This window comes from Theropithecus gelada, chromosome 15 (assembly GCF_003255815.1).
Source record: "Theropithecus gelada isolate Dixy chromosome 15, Tgel_1.0, whole genome shotgun sequence".
NCBI lineage: Eukaryota > Metazoa > Chordata > Mammalia > Primates > Cercopithecidae > Theropithecus > Theropithecus gelada.
In genome coordinates this window covers 19,392,305-19,416,173 of record NC_037683.1, presented here as the reverse complement: position 1 = coordinate 19,416,173, position 23,869 = coordinate 19,392,305, and the positions used below count along the sequence as shown (strand labels likewise).

Below are 23,869 nucleotides of genomic sequence, written 5' to 3'. Positions count from 1 at the left end.
AAAAAAAAAAAAAAAAAAAAAAAAAAAAAAAAAGAAAAAGAAAATAAAATGAAAACATTTTATTGGAGTCTTCTGTAAGCCCAAGCTATGGACTATTTGTGAAGCTATGCTATGGAGATTACCAGGAAGAGAAAGAATAAGCCAGATGGTTTCATACAACTTGACCAAACCCTAAACTCATGTGGACTGAATTTAATGTGCTGATCACACTTCTGGCCAATCATGGTGTTTTGTGAGTAATAATGACTGGCACTTCTTTTCGCTTTTTGTTGCTGCTTGGATTCCCTTTCTTTGTTACCAAAATAAAATGCGCTTTTAATGTTGGCATGTGGTAATCCAAGGGTTTATAGTACTGATTCTTTAAATGGAAAATACATCTGAGGAATATAAAAAAGGACTTCAGTGTGGCTCTGTGGGTAGCGGCCAGGAAATCCTTCAGTATTCTGGGACTTCAAGAAAAATGTATTGTGCTCTGAAGCTTGGGAAACAATACTGGGGTAGGGTGGGGTAGAGTTAAGTACAGGGGAGAGTCATTGTGAGGTTTTACATTGTTAAGAGATTAAAGCATTGCAGTTGGCTCCATGCATTGTTGCTTGAAAACAAACCAAACATTACACCTCCTAAAAGTCAAAATCCACTTGTAGAGATCTATTGCTGCTGAGTACAAGCAGTCCTCTCTTGTCTCAGAGCTGAGGGCAGAGTGCTTTCACCAGGATGTGTGATTTACAGTTTAGTTCTGCAAAGCTGGAATTGGATGGCTGAAGCCGTTCTGGGGCACTGGGCAATGTTCTGTTCTTTTTGGAAACACCAGGATCAAATCAATCTGCAACGTGGCTGGGTTAGCCCCTTTTGTGCCAAAGGATTCGGTGAGCTGGGTGGCTCACCTAATCTAATTAGGTGGCTTCCAACCTATATGAGTACAGATTCTTCTAGTAAACATGTCAAAACTCCACAGTCACCTTTCTCTGCTAGAGAGACCACATAGGTCCCTAGGATCCGCACATTCAGTGACATTAGAACTTGATTGGTATTGTGAATGACAGAACAGTAACAGCTGCTGGGCTCTGGGTTGGGGAAGGTTATCTCTGGAGAACTATCAGATCTTTACGGAGCTCTCTTTAAGCCCCACCTTGGCAAAGCTCAAATCAACCTAAGCCTTCAACTCTCTTTATACAAGGCAAAGAATCAACTTTCCATGAAGCTTCTTCAGAAGAGATACAGAGGGAAAGGCCCAGAGGGCAGAAAAAAAAAAAAAAAATAGGAAAATTGGACTTTCAGTTTTATTTTGGAAAAAAAAAAAAAGGAAAATTCTCCAAAAAAAGCAAAATGGATTATCTTCAATAACTAATATTAGAGCTAGAACTTTGTTTTTTGGTTTTTTTTTTTTTTCTTTTTTTGAGACGGAGTCTCCCTGTGTCACCCAGGCTGGAGTGCGGTGGCACGATCTTGGCTCACTGCAACCTTCACCTCCCAGATTCAAGGGATTCTCCTGCCTCAGCCTCCCAAATAGCTGGGACTACAGGCATGTGCCACCACGCCCAGCTAATTTTTTGTATTTTTAGTAGAGACGGGGTTTCACTGTGTTAGTCAGGATGGTCTTGATCTCCTGACCTTGTGATCCACCCACCTCGGCCTCCCAAAGTGCTGGGATTACAGGCGTGAGCCACAGCACCTGGCCTAGAGCGAACTTTCAAGAAAGAATGATTGTAGTTTTTCTGCATCATATGTTCTGAACAAGGGAGCTGAAACTGGAACATATCCAACCTTTGGAAGAGCAAGCTCTGACCAGCAAATCTTCTAGGGCCAAATCCTCTATGAGAGAAAAAGTAGAAGTGATCTGAGGAACCCATGAAAGAGTGGTCAGCTGTGCTCCAGCATGGAAAGCCACTGTGCTTAGGTCATGCTGCACCTAGAACTTGCTATAAATCTCTCTGTAGTTGGTCCTGGGACGTAGAGCATAGGAAAAAGAATGATGCACTCTGGGCTGCCTAGCAGCTAGCACTTGTGGAATTTCTAAAGGAAGCCATGGTGGTCAGAGAGGAGGTGGTTGTGGGTAGGCTGTTGACCCTGGGCTTGGTGGGTGGAACAGACATGTGTTCCTGCAACCCAAGACCCTCATTTTGAGGTAGGAATGAGTGGACTTACCTACTATTATTTTGTTCTCAGCATTTTAGGGCCTCAGCAGAAAGGAGACTGAAACAGTTCCATGAAAACATTCTTCTATCTAATAAATCAAAAAATCATGGCTGGCCTCCATCAGTTCAGGAGTCTCCACAAAAATGTCTTGACAGTGGAACAAGAAACAGTCAAGGACAGTTTCATCAGTGACACCTACCTTCCAATAGCAAAAGCTGTCAATCCCACCCTAATTTTCTGTTTGGCATAATAATTTCCTAGGATGGCTTTGTTGTAAGTGCCTTTCCACACAACCGGCGCCTTCCATCTGGTCACTCTCACCACCTCTGGGCGTTTCCTGGTGATAAAACAGAGAGTTCCCTGAGTCAGGGCAGCTTTGCCATTGTGGGGCAGAGACTATCCAAGGAAAAGGGGGATCAGCTATGATCTGCAGGGACTGTCCTTGAATCCTGACTGTAGCTTAACGCCAAACACTTGGCTGGGAGGTGTGCCATTTGCAGGGGTAGCATCTTCTGGGTGAGGAAGAGGAGGCTTTGGCTCAGGTGCATCTGAGGGCTATCTTTTTTTTTTTGAGAGAGAGATCTCCCTCTGTCACCCAGGCTGGAGTGCAGTGGCTGGATCTTGGCTCACTGCAGTCTCCACCTCCCAGGTGCAAGTGATCCTCCTGCCTCAGCCTCCCAAGTAGCTGGGATTATAAGCATATCCCAACATGCCTGGCTAATTTTTGTATTTTTAGTAGAGATGGGGTTTCACCATGTTGGCCAGGCTGCTCTTGAACTCCTGACCTCAGGTGATCCACCAGCCTCAGCCTCCCAAAATGCCAGGATTATAGGCATGAGTCACTGTGCCCAGCCTTCTGAGGGCTGTTTTGGGGGTCCCTTATGAGGCTCTTATCTCTACATCTCATACCTTCTTTCCTCTTCTACTTTCTTTGTTCTCTTCCTACTTCTAAATCCCTTTCCCTACTTTCCCAACTCCTTCCTAAGCTACCAGTAGCAACTTTGGGTGTTATTTATTCCTGTGGATGTCATCTGAGCCTAAGGAGATCCTAAGCCTTGATACAGGCGGATGAGAGAGTGACATTAGATTCGAAAGAGAAAAAGCTGTTTCCATTTGCCTTTTGCCAGGAGGGACATCTGGGTGAGAACCTGGTCATTGGCTAAAAAGGGCCCCAGATTAAAGGGATTCTGATGTTACTGCTCACTTTACAAACAAGGAGACGAAGGCACCAGAAAGGAACGTACTTGATAGAGGCCCAGCAAGGCCAAGACTGGAGCCCAACGCTCCGGCAAGGACCTTCTCCTTAGACCAGGAGCCTCTTTGCTAGGCACACAAAAGGGGCGAGAGGAGAGGGAGGGCGCTTTGCTGTGCTCAGAGAGCTTGAACGGGACTTGGCAAGGTCAACACAGAGGCAGGAAGCTATGACAAAGCCCAAAACCCTGAAGCCCTGAAGGGTAAATGCAGAAAGCACAGAGCAGCAGGGGCCCCAGTGTGAGGGTGGAGCTCCAGGCAGGGGGAGGCTTTGACTCCCTCTTGGCTCGGGAGGTGGCTGCATTTTCCCTGTTGGGAAGCAGAGACTGGCACAGGCTCATTTAGATTCAACCCCAATATGGGCCTGGCACCTTGCTTGGCATTTGCTTGTATTACTGGATTCACTGTGGGCAGCATCTTGGTTCAACCTCAGGAAGGTGAGTGATTGGGGCAAAGTCCTGGTAATCCCTGCTGGCTGCACTGCCGTGGCCCTGGTGAGGCTGTCAGGGCCTCACCTGACAAAGGTGAGGTTAGCAAATACCTCAGGCCAGCACGGCCAGTGGAGGCCTGGATTTTCACAGAACCCCCCCACCCATCAGCAAAGTTGGGTTTTTCCCACAGCGAGGCTGGTGAGTGCAGCTGGGTCTTCCCCTGCCTCACCCCAGCCTCAGAGTGGAAGAGGAGCCTCAGTAGCTCTCCTCTCAGGCCTCCTGTCCCTTGTCCCCCAACGCTGCACCTACAGTTCTTGAGCTGACTCTGCCCTCCCACCCCATCCCCAGGCATCACATCTGGTCTGCCTCCCAGATTCCATCACAGCTCGAAGTGACCTGTTTCCTACATTTCGCCCCCAATGCTGAAATTGCCCCAGGTTGGTCCAGATGGCAGACAGGGGAAACACTTTCAGGGTGCTCTCCTGGTTTGACTCATCTTGTCCAGAGTCTCAAACTCTAAGACTTAGCTCTGCCCTCAGCACCCCAGGTACGCCTGCTGCATGGAGGACACAGTTGCCCTTGGTTTCCTTCAATCATGAAAGAAGCTACTATGCACTCTGCACCAACCTGTGCCTGGCACCCATCACGTACACTTTCTCATTTCGTCTCTGCAACAGCCCTGCAATGTGTCCTGTCCATGGTCCAGGTAAGAAAACCAAGTCTCAGAGCAGCTTATTATCTTGTGAAAGGCCAAGCAGCTGGTCACTAATGATGCCAGCTAACACACACTGAGCAATTCCTTTGCGACCAGGCACCGTGCAAAGGGCTCACCCTTGTGAGGTAGGTGCTATTTTGATTCCCATTTTATCAATGAAGAAGCTAGCACAGAGAAGTCAAATAACTTGCCTGAGGTTGCACAGCTAGTAGGGGTTAAAGCTGAGATTTAAACAAGATCATCTGACTCTGGAGACCATGCTCTGAGCTGAGCCACCATGTACACTATTTCTTATATGACTTTTCATTCCTCTGCTGATGAGTTGGGGTTAAAGCCCAGGTTTGTCCAGATCTAAAGGTAACACTATTTCCATTTAAAAAATAAGTCGGGTGCAGTGGCTCATGCCTGTAATCCCAGCACTTTAGGAGACCAAGGCAGGTGGATCACTTGAGATCAGGAGTTCAAGACCAGCCTAGCCAACATGGTGAAACCCTGTCTCTACTAAAAAAATACAAAATTAGCCAGGCATGGTAGTGCACACCTGTAATCCCAGCTACTTGGGAGGCTAAGGCAGGAGAATTGCTTGAACCCAGGAGGCGGAGGTTGCAGTGAGCCAAGATCATGCCATTGCACTCCAGCCAGGGTAACAAGAGTGAAACTCCATCTTGAAATAAATAAATAAATAAACAAACAAACAAAATAAGATAAAAAATAATTATTTTTATTTGCATTGGCATTTTTGTCAATTCACACTGAGAAATGATGAGCCTTTTTTGTTGTTGTTTTTAGTAGCTTACATGGTGCTTTTAGTTCTATAAAACTCCCAGCTTTGTTGAATGATGAGATTGCAAACCAAAAACCGAAAACCACCCACACAGCTATCTTATACTTCTGTAACCATTTCTGAACTTAAAACTATCTTGTTCATTTCATCTCATTAATTGCATCTTAGTTTTAGCTTGTCAAAGATCTTTTAGTAGTTCTAACCTAGCCCGCTAGCTAAGTCTTATAACTGTGTATAAGCTGGACATTTGGTAATATTATTTTTAAAAAAGGAAAAGGAGGAAAAGGTATACTTATTTAAAACGTATTCTGCACCAGGGGCTAAGTGCTTGACTTTTATTCTCTCATTTGATCTCCATGACCACTCTACGAAATGAGTGTTCTCATCATTCCCATTTTGCAGATAAAGTGGAGGGTAGGAAAGAAGGAGAAGGGAATGGAGCCTTTTGCCATTTAATTTACATAAAGGACCCAACTGGGGTGCCTGATCCCTCGACCCACATTTCCCAGTTCTCTGCTCTATACCAGGTCATCCTGCTAAGCACTGAGATGGGATAAATGAGACCCAGTCCTTCCCCTTGAGAATCTCGCAGTCCCAGCAGGTGGTCCGCCTGCTACACACACCTCAACTACATGATCACTCAGTCCAGGTCTTCTAGAAGGACTGAGTCAGAAAACCAGAGTCCAGTTTAGTTACTTGGATTCCTTCAAGCAGGAAGAAAAAGTAGCAACATTAAAAATTAAAATATTCTATTTCCCAGCTGTTAATTATTTGATTCCACTGACAATTCCAGCAAGTCAGTGACCCTGACTACAAAGCCACACAGCAGCCTGAAAATGCAGGCAGCTGGGGAGAAGGGGGAGGAGGGAGAATGAGATCAAGATCAGCTTCCTGGATGAACCGCTGCATCAAGGAGTCTTAGTCATCAAAATCCACAAAACCCCCCAAAAAAGAAGTGATGGAGGGCAGCTCACACATGTGAAAAGCTAGTCTTTGACAATGTCAACTGTCAGAGAAGTCCAAGATCACAAAGATGAGGCACTAAAAAGAGAAAAAAGTGCCAGGAAAGAGCTGCTCAGATGCTTTCCTTCCACATAGGGCATGCAACGGTGTGATGCCAGTGTGTGGAGTCCCACAAAAGCTTCCCCCAAAATAAAAGGCCCCCTAACCAAAGCACACACCTCCCTAGGTTATTGGCAGCTTTTAAATTTTATGTATTTATTTATGGTACATTTTGGTACCCAAGGAGTGGGTAGAGGAAGAGTTAAAATTCTATTTTTTTTTTCAGATGGAGTTTCACTCTTGTTGCCCAGGCTGGAATGCAATAGCATGATCTCAGCTCACTGCAACCTCTGCCTCACGGGTTCAAGTGATTCTCCTGCCTCAGCCTCCTGAGTAGCTGGGATCACAGGTATGGGTCACCACATCTGGCTAATTTTGTATTTTTAGTAGAGACTGGGTTTTGCATGTTGGTCAGGCTGGTCTCGAACTCCCGACCTCAGGTGATCCACCCACCTCGGCCTCCCAAAGTGCTGGGATTACAGGCATGAGCCACCATGCCCAGCTGGAAGTGTTAAAAATCTATGAATCATGGAGTAGGTTAAAAAAAGATGTGGAATACAGGTGATCCTCCCACCTTAGCCTCCTGAGTGGCTGGGACTAGAGGCATGCGCCACTGCATCTAGCTAATTTTTTATTTTGTTGTAGAGACAGGGTTTCACTAAGTTGCCCAGGCTAGTCTTGAACTTCCGGACACAAGCGATCCTCCCGCATCAGCCTCCCAAAGTGCTGGAATTACAGGCACGAGCCACTGTGTCCAACACAATTCATTATTGACTGAATTCCCTCTAAGCAACAGCAGGCTGGCTAGACAAGGATGCAGAGAAAAGCTGATGGCAACATGAACAGGGAGGGCATGGCGGCTGTGGAGTGGAGAGAAGGGAATGAAGTGGAAAGGATTTTGGAGAAGGAATTGACAGAACATGCTAATGAATTAAACGGTGAGGTAGACAGAGGAAAAGGTCTCCCAGACTATGTGTCTTGAGCCATTTACTGGGATGGGAAGTGAGGAGAGCAAGGGTGGGGTGGAATTGAGAAATCCGTTCTGGCCATGTGAGACATGCAGAGATGTCAGCCAAGCAGGTAGACACAAGTCACAGCTCGAAGGCAACATCTGGGCTAAACGTTTAAATATGGGATGGTATCTAATCTCACTAGTGGCACCTAATGCCATGAAAATTATGAGAGTACATTGGAAAATGGTGTCTAAAGAACAGAGAAGAGGATGCTGGACTTAGCTCCCATAAACTCTAATCTCTGACAGTTGGGAAGAGGGAGCTGCCCCTCTTGGGAGACAGTTACAAATGAGGATGTGGTGTCATCGAAGCAAAGTGACCTTTATATGGAAATATGCACGATATACTGTGGTTTTAGGTAGTTTACAGAAAAGGATACTTCTTTTTTTTTTTTTTTTTTTTTTTTTTTGAGACAGAGTTTCGCTTTGTTGCCCAGGTTGGAGTACAGTGGCATGATCTTGACTCACTGCAACCTCTGCCTCCTGGGTTCAAGCAATTCTCGTGCCTCAGCCTCCAGAGTAGCTGAGATTACAGACGCCCGCAACCACTACCGGCTGATTTTTTGTTTTGCAGTAGAGACTTTCACCATGTTGTGCAGGCTGGTCTTGAACTCCTGAGCTCAGGCAATCCACCTGTCTCGGCCTCTCAAGTGCTAGGATTACAGGCGTGAGCCGAAAAGGATACATTTATACAAAGTATATTTATTTGTTCATGCATTCCTTCATCCAATCATTCATTTACACAAGAAATAGACTCAGGTGCCCTGAGAAGACTTACATTTGGTGCCACTTCAAACCAACATTCTTTCAATAATCTGCTTGTGTCCAGGAGCGGAGGCTCATGCCTGTAATCCTAGCACTTTGGGAGGCTGAGGCAGGGGATCGCTTGAGACCAGGAGTTCAAGACCAGCCTGGGCAACATGGCAAGACCCCGTCTCTACAAAAAATACAAAAATTAGCCAGCCATGGTGGTGCATGCCTGTAGTCCCAGCGGCTTGGAAGGCTGAGGCGGGAGGATTGCTTGAGCCTAGGAGGTGGAGGCTACAGTGAACCATGATTGTGCCACTGCACTCCAGCCTGGTGACAGAGTGAGACCCTGTCTCAAATAAATAAATAAATAAATAAATAAATAAATAAATAAATGACAAATTAAAAACAAATATCTGCTCCCTACTCATTTGGAGACAAAGCCATGCAAGGGGAAGAGTGGAGAGGGTGAAAGCTGGTGACTGTGGTCTGTCCCTCCTCTCTGCCCCCAGTCATTCAGCCCCAGCCCCACCTCCCAAGTTCTGCTCAGCAAAGCACAAGTGCCACAGTAAAATTGCCCTAGTCTCCTTAGAAGGGCCTTTAGGGACCATCTCTGGCCCATCTAGCCTGCCCCTGGGGGAGTCTCAATCCCCCATCTAAGGGGCTTTATCAAAGCAACAATGCTTCCATCTTCTCACGTTTCTATGAGTGGTTTAGCATTTCAGAGATGCCTACCCTGTTGTGCAGATCATCAAATGACATATGGGAAGCTAAAAGTCCCATCCCTCCCCACTGGCATGGATCCTCTATCCCCAAACAATGAGAGAATTTGCCAGAACACATTCAGTCTTTCCAGAGCCCAAGATCCTTCACAATGGGATAGGTGCTATTTTCAGGCTGGGCATGGTGGCTCACACCTGTAATCCCAGCACTTTAGGAGGCCAAGGCGGGAGGATCACTTAAGCCCAGGAGTTCAAGAGCAGCCTGGACAACATAGTAAGACCCTGTCTCTACAAAAGAATTAAAAATGAGCTAGCCGTGGTGGCACACACCAAGCCTCCTTACTCAGGAGGCTAAGTCTGGAAGGTCAAGGCTGCAGTGAGCCACGATTGCACCACTGGGCTACAGCCTGGGTAACAGAGCAAGACCCTGTCTCAAAATGAATAAAAATTAAAAATTTAAATTTTTTAAAAAAATGATGCCATTCTCTCCTGATTACTCTGATGATACCTCACTGCACATCTCCAGCACATACCATCTGCCAAGCTCAGGAGCACCCTGTGACTCTGTCCAGATGTCCCATAAGCACCTGCATCCACATGTGTTCCTAATGGAGGTCCCCACATCCCCCAGCTCTGAGGCCTGTGTCTCCTCCTCCAGTCCCCTTTCTGGCCAATGGTACCACCACCCACCAGTCTCTCAGGTCTCAAAGTCACCCTGGACAGCTCCCATCTCCTCACTCCCAGGACCACATCCTTCCAGTTGATCCTGCCTCCTACCAATCTAGGCAAATACTAGTTTTACAGTAACAACCCCTATAAAACCATGAACTTCTCAAATATAACCATGTTGATTGATTTCTCCTGTCTCCTTTCCCTAACACAATGCCTAGCACAGTGTTTTTGACCATAACTCACAGTGAGAAATATACTTTACATCACAATCAAAGAGATGCACATACACATATGTCTACTGTTAAAGGTCTAATGTGCTAAGGGTCTTTCTCTCAAATCAGGAATGTTCTCAATGGCACTGTTGCCTCCACTGCCACACCACCTCCTGCAGGGCCATGGATTTGCTGCACAGGGAGTGACACCGCTTTTCTTACTTTGGATTAAATCAGTCCCATAGCCGAAGCTCTGTTGTGTCATCTTCCTTTCTTTGGTCTCCTCTCTTCCTCTTTTTTGTCTATGTCTTCTTCCTCTTGTTGATGATTGTGGATCCTAAGTACAAAGGGAAAGTAAACCAGGTAAGGCAAGGAAGGTGACTGCGGTGGTCAGAGAACTGGTGAATATCTTGTGGAAATATGGTCCAAGGCAGATTATGCATGCATTAAGTGAACTGACCAGAAGAAGGCTCTAGGCACTAAGCGTTTATTCACAAAGACATATTTTTGATGAAAAGATGCAGTACTCACCTCATTACCCTTCCAAGTCAGTGCAGTTAGCAACGTAATGACCCAGCAACCATCAGGTTATTTCAGTGGGGTGAGGGAAACTTGATAAGACAATTCCTCTAAGAACATTTTAGTTTATGATTGTCTTTTCTGCAATCTAAACTTCAGCCCAGGCCAGGCATGGTGGCTCACGCTTATAATCTCAGCAATTTGGGAGGCCAAGGTGGACGGAGCACCTGTCAGGAGTTCGAGACCAGCATGGCCAACATGGTGAAACCCCGTCTCTACTAAAAATACAAAAGTTAGCCAGGTGTGGTGGTGGGCACCTGTAATCCCAGCTACTTGGGAGGCTGAGGCAGGAGGATCACTTGAAGCCAGGAGGTGGAGGTTGCAGGGAGCCGAGACCATGCCATTGCACTCCAGCCTGGGCAACAAGAGAGAAACTCCATCTCAAAAAAATAAATAAAAAAAAAACTTCAGCCCAAGCCTCAGCCCCCAAGTTAACTGAAACAAAACAAAACAAAACAAAAAACATATTTATCTGGGTGTGGTACTGCATGCCTATAGTCTAGCTACTCGGGAGGCTGAGGCAGGAGAATCACTTGAGCCCAGGAGTTTGAAGCTGCAGTGAGCTATGTTTGCACCACTGCACTCCAGCCTGAGTGACAGCGAGACCCTGTCTCAAAAACAAAACCAACCCTTAAATGTCCTAGTCCCACTCACAAAATATTCATCATATAATTTCAATAAGCAAGAAAGATGAGTGACTGAGACGGTCATGAACATGAAACCATTGTGTGTGGACCCTCTGCAAGCACCAGGTGGGTGGGCAAACACCAACTGCTGTCTGATCACCTTACCCATTGTTAAACCAGGTCGGAAACCACCAGCTCTTCTGGGCACTGCTGTCATCAACTTCTGGGCTTCTTTTTTTTTTTTTTTTTTTTTTTTTGAGACGGAGTCTCGCTCTGTCACCCAGGCTGGAGTGCAGTGGCCGGATCTCAGCTCACTGCAAGCTCCACCTCCCGGGTTTACGCCATTCTCCTGCCTCAGCCTCCTGAGTAGCTGGGACTACAGGCGCCTGCCACCTCGCCCGGCTAAGTTTTTGTATTTTTAGTAGAGACGGGGTTTCACTGTGTTAGCCAGGATGGTCTCGATCTCCTTACCTCGTGATCCGCCCGTCTCGGCCTCCCAAAGTGCTGGGATTACAGGCTTGAGCCACCGCGCCCGGCCAACTTCTGGGCTTCTAAGAAATGAAAAACGTTACAAATGTTTTTAGAAAATGTGGAGTCCTCAAACTTAGGGTTTCCAAATTCTTTTCATAGCCAAAGTTACTCTAAAAAAACAAAAAAACTTAAAACGCCAATTTATAAAACAGACAGAAATGAGACACTCTAGCTAAATGAGAGAGAATAGACCTGAAGCTCCCTCAGTCTCTTCTCCCTTGGGCAGCCCCCAGTTCTCAGCTCATCCTGGGGGCCCTAGAGGAAGAGGAGGGAAAAGGGGGCTGGAGTGGCAGTGGTATTAATGCATTAACCTGGGTTCTAGATCTGCCACTTACTAGCTGTGTCACTGTGATAGGACATTTCCCCTCTCTGAATTTTGACTTTCTCCTCCAAAAAGTATAGTTAATAATACTAATAATGGACCTACCATAAAGGTAATTTTGAAGACTGAATGAAATAGCATACATAAGAGAGCTTTATGAGTTGAAAATGACTGTAACAAGTTACAGGCTTCATGAAAAACCAATGCATGTTTCCATGTTTCTTTAGCTGAAACCAGCAGAATTCAGCTTGCTGTAAAAGTCTAGAGAAAAATTCAGGTTGCCCAAAGGTTAGCAGTAACAGCCTCAGGAAATCTGAGGGTCGCTGAACAAGAAGTTCAGGAAACTACTTAGAAGCCACTGTAGCCACCCATTTGAGAAAGTTTCCATACCCTCATTCGTTGTGAAAGTCTCTTCAAGGTCGGGGGTAGGCATGGTGGCTCACGCCTGTAATCCCAGCACTTTGGGAGGCTAAGGCCAGCAGATCACCCGGGGTCAGGCATTCAAGACCAGCCTGGCCAACACAGTGAAACCCCGTCTCTACTAAAAATACAAAAAATTAGCCTGGTGTGGCGGCAGGTGCCTGTAATCTCAGCTACTTGGGAGGCTCAGGCGGGAGGATTGCTTGAACCCAGGAGAAGGAGGTTGCTGTGAGCCAAGATGGCACCACTGCACTCCAGCCTGGGTGACAGAGCAAGACTCCGTCTCAGAAAATTAAAAAAAAATAAAAATAAAAGAAAGGAAAGAAAAGGTGGGGGCCTCCTGGAGGATGGGGAAAGAGGAAAGCCAGTGGATACAATGCCCTTCCGATGGACAAATACAGTGGTGAGGTAACTCATGAACAGGCATAATATGTTTTTGTTTTTGTTTTTGAGACGGAGTCTCGTTCTGTCGCCCAGGCTGGAGTGCAGTGGCCGGATCTCAGCTCACTGCAAGCTCCGCCTCCTGGGTTTACGCCATTCTCCTGCCTCAGCCTCCCGAGTAGCTGGGACTACAGGCGCCCGCCACCTCGCCCAGCTAGTTTTTTGTATTTTTTAGTAGAGACGGGGTTTCACCGTGTTAGCCAGGATGGTCTCGATCTCCTGACCTCGTGATCCGCCCGTCTCGGCCTCCCAAAGTGCTGGGATTACAGGCTTGAGCCACAGCGCCCGGCCAGGCATAATATTATGAAACCTGTTTTAAAGCCCATTAACTCTTGGAAGTGTTTGAGATGACTTCCAATACGTAGGTACAAGAAACAGAAAAACAACACGAGAATAAAAAAACACAAGAGAGAACAGAAAGAGATACATTGATTTAGTCACCCAGGTATGTATTTTCACCTGACTTTAGTCATTCCAAAGAAAAGTTTCACCTTTACCTTCATTTCAGAGCTGAGATACTGGCTGGGTGGATTTCAGCAAATTTCCAAGGTCACATGCATGTGGGCATAAAAGCCAGGATTTCACACCAGGGGATAAATTATATCAGAAATGAAGGCTGGGGCAAGTGCAAGCAGTTAAGTGCAATACTTTGCTCTGAGCTTTCTGACAACCAACCCAACCATGGGAAATATAAAGGTTTACATGGCTCTCATTTTCTTTTCAAAAAATAAGAAAATTTTAGTGATACACACTAGTTTCTCAAGAGGCTCAATTTTTTTTTCCTGATTCTTATTCTTAGAGCAATTTCTTGCATGGGTCTTTATATAACGTTTAAAGAGCAGAGTAATAGACAATATCTCCCCAGATGCTTTTTATCAGAAAGACAGGAATGTTCCCCAAATGACACCACTTAAGAGAACTTTGAGGAGAACTGAGGGCAAGATAGAAGCCATGGTTCTATACAGATAAGTTTAGGGAGACTGCAGAAATAACGTTCGAGACCCCAGGAATCCACCCACTCCTCCCACTTTGGCCGAGCACCATGGCTGGCTGCCATGTGAAGAATGGACTGTAGGGGGTGCCAGAGTGACTGGGGAAAACATCCGCTAGAAATCTAGAATTCAAAGCACTTACTTTGAGCGATATATCCACAAGAAAGAACCTTCTGGGCTAAAAGTGAAAGAGAAACAAAAACATATCATGTTACTTTTAATTCTGAGAAAGGCGAGTTTGTAACCATTATCACTGAGCCCGGGGCTGAGCTGAGAGCCTGAGTTTTAGCTGCTTCCCAGTTTCTACCTTCCTTTGAGACATAACCAATGACATCAGGAGGCTGGAAATTTTCACTTCAGGACCTCAAGGGGAAACAGTTTTCTGCAAAATCTCAAATTGTGCGTTTGTATGTGTGTATTGTAGAGATGGGGTTTTGTCATGTTGCCCAGGCTGGTCTCAGACTCCTGAGCTCAAGAGATCCACCCCCATTGGTCTCCCAAAGTGCTGAGATTACAGGTGTGAGTCTCCACGCCTGGCCTCAAATTCTGTTTTGTTTTTGTTTGTTTGTTTGTTTTTTAAGAAGACAGCTCTCCATTGCAGAGATGGGTCCTCTCCTGCCACCTACTCAGGTATCTGGTGATGACGAAGGCCCTGAAAGGATGGAAATGCCGTGGCCCAGACATCCTTCCCCCAGGATTTATCTTCCTCTAGAAAACAAAGCATCAACTACAGAGCCTAATGCCATGGCCAACTCAGAGCCTTCAATAGAACAGCCCCAAAAAGCATTTCTTTAACTAGTGAAGGCAGTGAGACTCTTAAAGCCCCTACAAGTGCTGCATCCTGGCACTCAGAACCCTACCTAGCACTCAGGCCATGGATTTATAGATTCAGGCTCACCAACTTTTCATATCTCTTCAACAGCCCTCTCCTTACCCTCCTCTCCAGAATCCTTCAACAGCACAATGGTCACAGCAATATCCACATTGCAGTGGCTTTTAAACACGTATTCATGCTTTAAGCCTCCACTCAAATGCCACCTTTTCAATGCCTTGCTTGATATGATCCTAGCACAGTGCCAGGTACGTAGTGGGTACTCAATAAATTATTATCTGTGAATGGATGCAAAACAACGGATCCTTCTCCAACAAAATTTTTGCCTCCTTGAGCTTTTTTATTTATTTATTTATTTATTTTTTAGATGGAGTCTCGTTCTGTTGCCCAGGCTGGAGTGCAGTGGCACGATCTCAGCTCACTGCAAGCTCTGCCTCCCGGGTTCAAGGGATTTTCCTGCCTCAGCCTCCTGAGTAGCTGGGGCTACAGGCATACACCACCATGCCTGGCTAATTTTTGTATTTTTAGTAGAGACGGGGTTTCTAAATGTTGGTCAGGCTCGTCTCGAACTCCTGACCTCAAGTGATGCGCCTGCCTTGGCCTTCCAAAGTACCGAGACTCCATCTCAAAAAAAAAAAAAAAAAAAAAAAAAAAGAATCGGCAGTAATGCATAGCAAGGGTCCTGGCACATGCAAGCACTCAATAACTAGGAGCTCCTATCATGATCACCACTATCATGATATTTCATCATAATTTTGAAGGCTTCCTCTAATTCTCTAAAATTCGAAGATTATTTTTTCCTCCAGCCTGAAATCAAATGCTATCCTAGATGATATTCTTTCAACACGCTTTACTGACAATTCTTCTATTTACTAATTGGTTGACATGTTTCAGTTAGTTATTTTTAATCCATTTTAGTTTAGTGCTGCCTACCTGTGTAAGGTTAGTGTCCTCAGCTCACCTCAAGCTATCGTGTGGCCAATTCGTAAAGTGGCAAAAAACAAAACAAAACAACAACAAAAAAACAACTCCTCCCCTTGAAGTTTCTTGCAGATGTTCAAGTGGATTCTGCACATCAGAGGATGTTGTGGCCAGAGTCCGGGTGCCAGACGATTGGCCTGAAGAGCAGCTAGAACCTGCTGTGGCCACTGTGCAGAGAAAGTGTGCCCAGAACTGAAAGTAACCCTCTTTCTCAGAGGCCGGTGTAATACACGCACGTTTGAGCCTTTGGCTCAGTAATGCACGTACAACTCTGGCTACAATTCCAAACACCAAAGTTATCTAATCAAGTGTTCAAACTCAGAGCTTGAAGGTTATCCAAGCAGACATTCTGACTCCAGCCAGGAACCCCAAAGGGCACTTGTTCTTCTGTTGGACTCTCCCAGCTGCTAGAGCTCTTCTGTTTGCCAAAATCCCCTTTTTTGTTCTGCCCTCTGGAACAGATCATGATGATGATGACTGTTATGAAGTGAATGTTGTATCTCTTCAAAATTCATATGTGGAGGCCTTGCCCTTAGTGTGATGATATTTGGAGGTGGGGCTTCTGGGATGTAATTAGATGAGGTTATGAGAGTAGGACTCCCATGAAGGAATTAGTGTCCTTACAAGAAGAGGAGGAGGCAGTAGCTTACTTGCTCTCCATCATGTGTGGATACAGGGAGGAGGTGACCATCTGCTAGCCAGGAAGAGCCCTCACTGGGGATCTTGGACTCCCCAGCCTCTAGAACTGAGAGAATTAAATTCCTGTTGCTTAAACCACCCTGTGGTACTTTGTTATAGTGGCCTGAATGAAACGATGATGAGGAAGAGGAGGAGGAGGATGACAGCTAGCATTTACTGAGTGTTTATTAAGCCCTAGGCATTGCTTCCCAGTGCTTTACACACAACAACTTACTTAATTCTGCCAACAACCCTATGAGGCCGGGACTATTATAATCCCTTCCCCAACTTTTTTTTTTTGAGACAGCGCTTCACTCTGTCACCCAGGCTGGAGTGTAGTGGCAGGACCACAGCTCACTGCAGCCTCAACCTCCCAGGTTCAAGTGATCCTCCCACCTCAGCCTCCTGAGTAGCTGAGACTACAGGTGCGCGCCACCATGCCTGGCTAATTTTTTAATTTTATTTTTGTAGAGACAGGGTCTTCCTATTTTGCCAGGGCTGGTCTTGAACTCCTGGCTTCAAGCTATCTGTCCTCCTTGGCCTCCCAAAGTGTTGGGGATTACAGGTGTGAGCCACCATGCCCAGCCTGTTATCTCCAATTTTTAAAGATAGGGAAACTAAACAAGAACAGAGTGGCTGAGTAACTTGCCCAAGGGGCATTCTAGTTCTAGAGTCTGAGTGGGAAATGTCCTCAGCCCTCAGTTGCCTAAGAGAGTTCCAGGGTCCCCACACCAAACTCTGAGTCATCTCTTCTTTGAACTAAATCCCCTCAGTTTTCTCAATTCAAAAGACCTAGTTTCCAGACCCTTTTAACTTTGGTCATATGCTAGTTTGTCATGTTTTTCTTAAAATGAGTTGTGCAGAACGAAACAAAGCAACATTCCAGAAGTGGTTACATCCGTGCGGCACCACAGGGACTAATGGCTCTGCTACTCATGCACCTAAAGGCACAGTTCCATTTTTAGTAACCAAGACAGTCCTCCTAGCTCATCAAATCTTAGAATTTAAGAATCAAAAGAGGCTGGGCATGGTGGCTCACACCTGTAATCTCAGCACTTTGGGAGGCCGAGGGGGGTGGATTATTTGAGGTCAGGAGTTCAAGACCAGCCTGGCCAACATGGTGAAACCCTGTCTCCACTAAAAATACAAAAATTAGCTGGGTGTGGTGGTACACGCCTGTAATCACAGCTACTTGGGAGGCTGAGGCAGGAGAATTGCTTGAACCTGGAAGGCAGAGGTTGCAGTGAGCCGAGATCGCGCCACTGTATTCCAGCCTAGGAGACAGAGAGAGACTCTGTCTCAAAAAAAAAAATAATAATAATCAAAAGAGGTATTCGAATGTTAATCCAGGCTACCATCTTGAACTTGGCGGCCACTGAAACACTCTGCTATGAAAATATTAATGGTACCAAAATAGCTCTGTACAACTCTATTGTACAGTAGATGTTTTGAACCTTAGGGCTGAGCTTTTCCAGTCTTTTGAGTCAAAGGCGTCAGGCATTTCTGTGGCTGCTTGTGAAGACTTCTGTCAGAAGCCTCTCCAGCTGCAATCTCCAAGGCATTGTAGTTTCAAAAGGCACAGAGGCAGCTCATATATTTGGGGTGAATCCAAAGACGAATTTGAAAACTTAGAAATGCTTAATTCATTTTGATTTTCAAAGTTAAACACACACACACACACACACACACACACACACACACAGAGGCACACATACTCAAAGATTTTAGCCAGGCACAAACGAATCACCAGCAACTCAGTACATATTTTGCAGCAAAAGTCAACAACTTAAATTGCTCCTTTAAACTCTGCCAATATTTTAGGATTTCAAAATTCAGGGTGGATTTCTCAAGGAATTCCTGTCTGAAATTTCTTAAGGTAATTTCCATATTTGATTATACGAGTTATTTAAAATTACATTGGGCTTAATTTGATCTCTTTCTCTGGATCTAGCCTACTATTACAAAAATTATGATATTAGGAACAAGGCAGGAAGGAAGATAAGTAGTTAGCCAGAAGTCCCTTGGGAGAGCTAATGATTTTAAAGACAGTCCAGGGCTTAGGGATTCAGGCAGGGTGGAATCCCTTATTTATGGTTTTAGTTAATCCTAATTTCAATTCTACCTGGTGACTTGGATGATAATAGTAGGATAGAATGAAAGCAGTATTTTCATCCACATCACTTCATCATGTTTCATAATTACCTATTGATATATTCCCAAAACACAATGATCACAGTTGAGACAACCAGCATTGACAGAATTACTTTTCCTTTGACATTCATTATTTTCTCCTAGGAAAAAAGAAGAGGGAGAAAAAAAGAGAACAGATTAAATCAATGAACTTCAGAGTGAGATGTGGTTTTTAAAAAATGTTTTTACCTAATTCTTTTTTAAAATTATTATTATACTTTAAGTTCTGGGATACATGTGCAGAATGTGCAGGTTTGTTACATGGGTATGCATGTGCCATGGTGGTTTGCTGCACCCATCAACCCCATCATCTACATTAGGTATTTCTCCTAATGCTATCCCTCCCTTAGTCCCCTATCCCCTGACAGGCCCCAGTGTGTGATGTTCCCCTCCCTGTGTCTATGTGTTCTCATTGTTCAACTCCCACTTATGAGTGAGAACATGTGGTACTTGGTGTTCTGTTCCTGTGTTAGTTTGCTGAGAATGATGGTTTCCAGCTTCATCCATCGTTCATCCCAGCAAAAGGACATGAACTCATCCTTTTTTATGGCTGCATAGTATTCTATGGCGTATATATGCCACATTTTCTTTATCCAGTCTATCATTGATGGGCATGTGGTTTGGTTCCAAGTCTTTGCTATTGTGAATAGTACTGTAATAAACATACATGTGCATGTATCTTTATAGTAGAATGATTTATAATCCTTTGGGTATATACCCAGTAATAGAATTGCTGAGTTAACTGGTATTTCTGGTTCTAGATCCTTGAGGAATCGCCACACTGTCTTCCACAATGGTTGAACTAATTTGTACGCCCACCTAATTCTTTCCAAAAGAATACATTTAGGATAGTCTAACTAGAGCCGAGGAGTCTGTTCTACCTTAAATTGCATAGACCTGCAGTGGCAGATCAGGTCAGTTTGGTTAATAGAGGAGGCTGCCTACATTGGCAAGGGTGCTAAGGCCATACTGGGGATCAGAGAGGAGGTATCCCTATCTGCCATGGATGTAGGAGACAATGGAAGTAGCTGTACGTGGTTCCCAGGGACTCTGGTTGCCTTCCAAGTCTGATCGCCCCACCTTTCATCTCGTGACTGTGAGGAGCCACCCCAACCCCAAGCTCCATGCTCTTGATATACTGATAACACATTCCCCTGCTCAGAGGGGAAAATGACCCTGGGTTGACAAGCTAGGCCTCATTCACTTCCCAGCTACCCCTAGTGTAGCCCCATCACACTCACAGGCAAGCAAAAAATTGGTGCACAGCAGGTGCATAGATATTTCCTGATCACTGTGTGAAATTGTCTAAAAAAGCAGGAGTGCTGTGTAAAGAATAACAGGCTAACAGGCCAGGAAGTACTTTAATGTGGGTGATCAGGGAAGGTTCACTGTGTAGGTAAAAGTTAAGTTGAGTCCCAAGGGATAAAGAGGGTTGGAAAAGGATGAAAAGCACCAAAAGAAGGAATGAGACTATTTTGGGAGCAACATCTGTAACAGGCTGACAGGAGAAAAAACTTCTTGTATTTAAACAGCATTAAAGAAGAAAAATACTCGCACCTCAGCATGGCTGGATCCAAGGAGGGGTGCTAGTTGGCAACAGGATGGTGGACAGGGCAAATACACCATGAAAGGCATGGGAGGGAGGGAAGGGAGTCACAAGCACCTCAGAAGCCAGAGAATAACCAGATTTAACTTCATGCAGAGATGCCTGCCTGTGTGCTGGAGTGTGGAGGGTGGATCAGAGCTGACAGCAGCACGGAGAGTGAGGTGGCAGACTACTCTGATGGCCAAAACGAAGGGGTGGCTGTATTGCATACATGTTTTTTTCTTGGCTATATGTTATGATGCTTTCACATCTTCGAAAACCTCTCTGACTGGCGGGATAATGTCCTCTTCTACAACTAGCCGGTTCTTAGAGATAGCCAGGGCTCAGCTAGAAGCATGCCTTTGATATACAAACGAACCAATGCTGAGCTGTAGATCTTCACCCGCCCTGCACACCCCAGGAGGCAATATGACTTGGCCTTAATCAGCCCATCAGGGGCAGGTACCAGACAACTAGGGGCCATCCTTAGAGCTTAAAGCCCTCTGAAATTACTCAAACTAGTCCATCCTAAACTGTTCACCCTGCCCTGTCTTTCCCCAATAAGGGCTCTGGCCTCAGTCTTCCCCTTGCTCCCTGTCTTCTGTCTCTTGACCACCCTCGTGTCTTTCCCATGTGGTCCCATGTGGTGTGCTGTGCCTCCTGTCTTTAGGACCCGTGAGCATAATAAACATTGTTTTTTCCTGAGCTTTTCCTGTGTCTCCTCTGGTGATCACACTGGACTGACCATCACATAAAAGAATACAGAACAGTGGCCTGTGTTAAAAAGGAGGCGGAGAGATGGAAAGTGGTAGATTATTCAAAATATACCTCGGCAAGAGAATTGATAGGATTTGGCTGGTCATGTAGGTGACCAAGGGAGAGGAAAGGAGCAAGGTTTCTGTCTCAGCAGTCCGCTGGATAATTGTAGCATTTTCTGAGATGGGTTGGATGGAAGAGGAATCGGTTTGAGGGATAAGAATAATGAGTTCCCACTTGGACATGTTAATTTTGAGGTGTCTACACACTCCTAAATGGAGATGACAAGAGGCAAATGGACATTCGGGTCTGAAGTTCAACAGAGATGTGGGCTAGACATGCAACTGGAAGAGTTGTTCACATATGGAAGGTAGTTAATGTGAAAGAAATGAATGAGGCTATAACTGTCTTTGCAAAATTATAACTAAATAAATTATGACAGTGAAAGACATCAGACCTAACCAATTCCATCTTGCCCCTAACCTCTAACCTGTCATCCATTCCTGGGCGTAGGCTTAACTAGCCTTGGGAAGGAATTTAGTTTATAGTTTAAATAATAGCCCTTCCTAAAAGCTAAACTCTTCTTGTAAAATGAATGAAAGGCCACCAGCCACCAAGTTAGAATGAGAGGGGCTGGAATTCTAAATATTACCAGCTATTATTCCAGAGGTCATAAGATTTTCGGGGAGACTGATTTGAGTAATAATAAAACTTTGGTCTCCCGCACAGCTGGCTCTGTGTGAATTACTCTTTCTCTTTTGAAATTCCCTTGTCTTGATAAATCAGCTCCATCTAGGCAGCGGGCAAGGTGAACCCCTTGAGCGGTTACAAGATTACCTTGTGAGACAATGTAGAGAGAGGAAAAGGAAAGAAGCTGGCCCTGGGCTGAAGCCTGAAAATGTCAACATTTTGAAGTAGGATTGAGAAGAAGCCCAGGAGGGAGGAAGAAAACCAAGACTGTGGACCTCTGGAAGCTAAGAGGCCAGCCACACACCAAATGTCATTGCTTCGTGAAGCCACCTCCCACCCCCGCCCAACCAGCGGCTGAGTCTTCCTTCTCTTCTTGGGCTCCCCCGTCTCTGTTCACATTACTGTACTTGCTGTTTTTGGAGGTGGCTCTGCCGCTGGTATCAGTTAGTCTGTGAGCTTCCTGAGGGCAGGAGGTGTGTTTTATTCAACCTTGAATCCCCAGTGCCTCACATAGAGCACATGAGTCACTCCATTAATGTTTGCTGAGTGAATGAAATCAAGTAAGAATGATATTTAGATTTGTCCCCTCTGGACACAGGTCATTTTCCAACTCTTTTCAAAGAGATTTCTTAGATGATTCCAGACTCAGATCTCATATCTTACAAACCCTTTATTATCAAATCCAGTTAAAGAAGAGAAAGAATGGGATCTTCAGAAAGTGAGCTCTGTTTGGAAACAAAAAAGCCGGGCTGAATTCAATGTTATAACCCAACTTCCAGCTTTCCATACAACTATGATGGGCAGGGTTCCAGAGACCGGAGATGGTGAGTTTGCTGGATAAAGCTCAGTCTCAGGCCTCTTCCCCCTAAGTACCATGTGAGCCAGCACGTACAGCCCCGGGCCCATGGCAAAGTCAGAAAAGGCAGATGGCTGGGGGAAACTCATCCGCACTGCTGAAAGAAAAGCCACTAGAGTCTGCATCCGAAGCACTAGCACTGAGTGCTGGAAAAATCTTGGTTTGGGGTGCAAAAACCTAAGGCTGTGGCCACCTCTCTGTGCTGATGTCCTCACTTCCAGAGAAGTGTGGATGGTAGTAGCCACAGGCTTTGGAGTGATGTGGGGATGTGAGTCTCAACTTTGACAAATGAAGCTGGGTAACCCTGAGCAGTGGCCCTCATCCACAACTCCAGAAAGCTCTGAAAACCAAACACCTTTGTTGTAATTCAGTTGGCATCAAGGCCATAACTGACATGAGGCCATTTATAATCTTTATCCCACTGGGTGAGACTGTTTAAACATTTCTTTGCATAAATACTGATGTATTTTATTATGTGGTGCTGCTGCACTAGGAATGTTACATATGATACATAATCCATGTCCAAAAAATTCTGAAATCCAACACATTTGGCCCCTGGGTTTCAGATAAGAGATTGTGGACCTCTACTGGATCACATTAAATTAATAGTGATGATTACAAGAGATAATGTTGTCCATAAAATACTTAGCACTGTGCCTGGCATAGTATAAATGCACACACACACACACACACACACACACACAAAAAGCACACTAGTTCTTATTACTGATATCCATAAAACAGGCTGTTGGGAGGATCCAATGAGATAGCAATGTGCCTGGTACTTAGCAAATGCTCAAAACAGATTTGAAGGAAAGAAAGGAGGAATTTGGAATAAGAACCTGTTATACAATGAAGTGCAAATAAATGCAAATGAGGAACTCTAAAGATTTACCCATCTGTTCTGTGTCTCAGCCTGATTAAGGATGCCTCAGAAGTGGGACGTGACTTTGATTCTCTTTGTTTGATCAAGCCCCAGGCACTGCTACAACCCCCCGTGTGTGCTGAGGAGGCAACAGAGGCTGGCTGTGTGTGTCCCTAGTCTTGCCGACCCCACCTGCTGAGGATCAAATGCAAGTTGTAAGGAATGTTAGGCAGAGAAAGGTGAAAACTCTCACGGTTGGAAACATTGGCGCTTACATCAGGGATAGCCCAAATCAGACATACCTCCAAATCCCATCTCCAAATACACAAGTGTTTATGATTCTTTTTAATTCCAAAAATTAGCATCAGAAGCAACTCTCGAAGCCCACTTCTTTCTGGAGCTCATATATGGCTTGAATCTGCCTCCTTTTTTGCTGTGGTCAATCGTCACTCTTGTTGAAGACTTACAATTGGATGGCCGGGTGCAGTGGCTCACGCCTGAAATCTCAGCATTTGGGAGGCTGAGGTGGGCGAATCACTTGAGGTTAGGAGTTCGAGACCAGCCTGGCCAACATGGCAAAACCCCTTCTGTACTAAAAATACAAAAATTAGCTGGGTGTTGTGGCACGTGCCTGTAATCCCAGCTGCTTGGGAGGCTGAGGCAGGAGAATCACTTGAACCTGGGAGGCAGAGGCTGCAGTGAGCCGAGATCGCACCACTGTACTCCAGCCTAGGTGACAGAGCAAGACTCCATCTCAAGAAAAAAAAAAAAAAAAAAAGAC

At 45.3% G+C, this 23,869-nt stretch overlaps 1 pseudogene; it reads right to left on the bottom strand.

The window, feature by feature from the left end:
• LOC112607630 overlaps positions 1-18,428 on the bottom strand; it is a 21,740-nt pseudogene extending 3,312 nt beyond the window's left edge.
• Between the last annotated feature and the right edge of the window lie 5,441 nt (positions 18,429-23,869).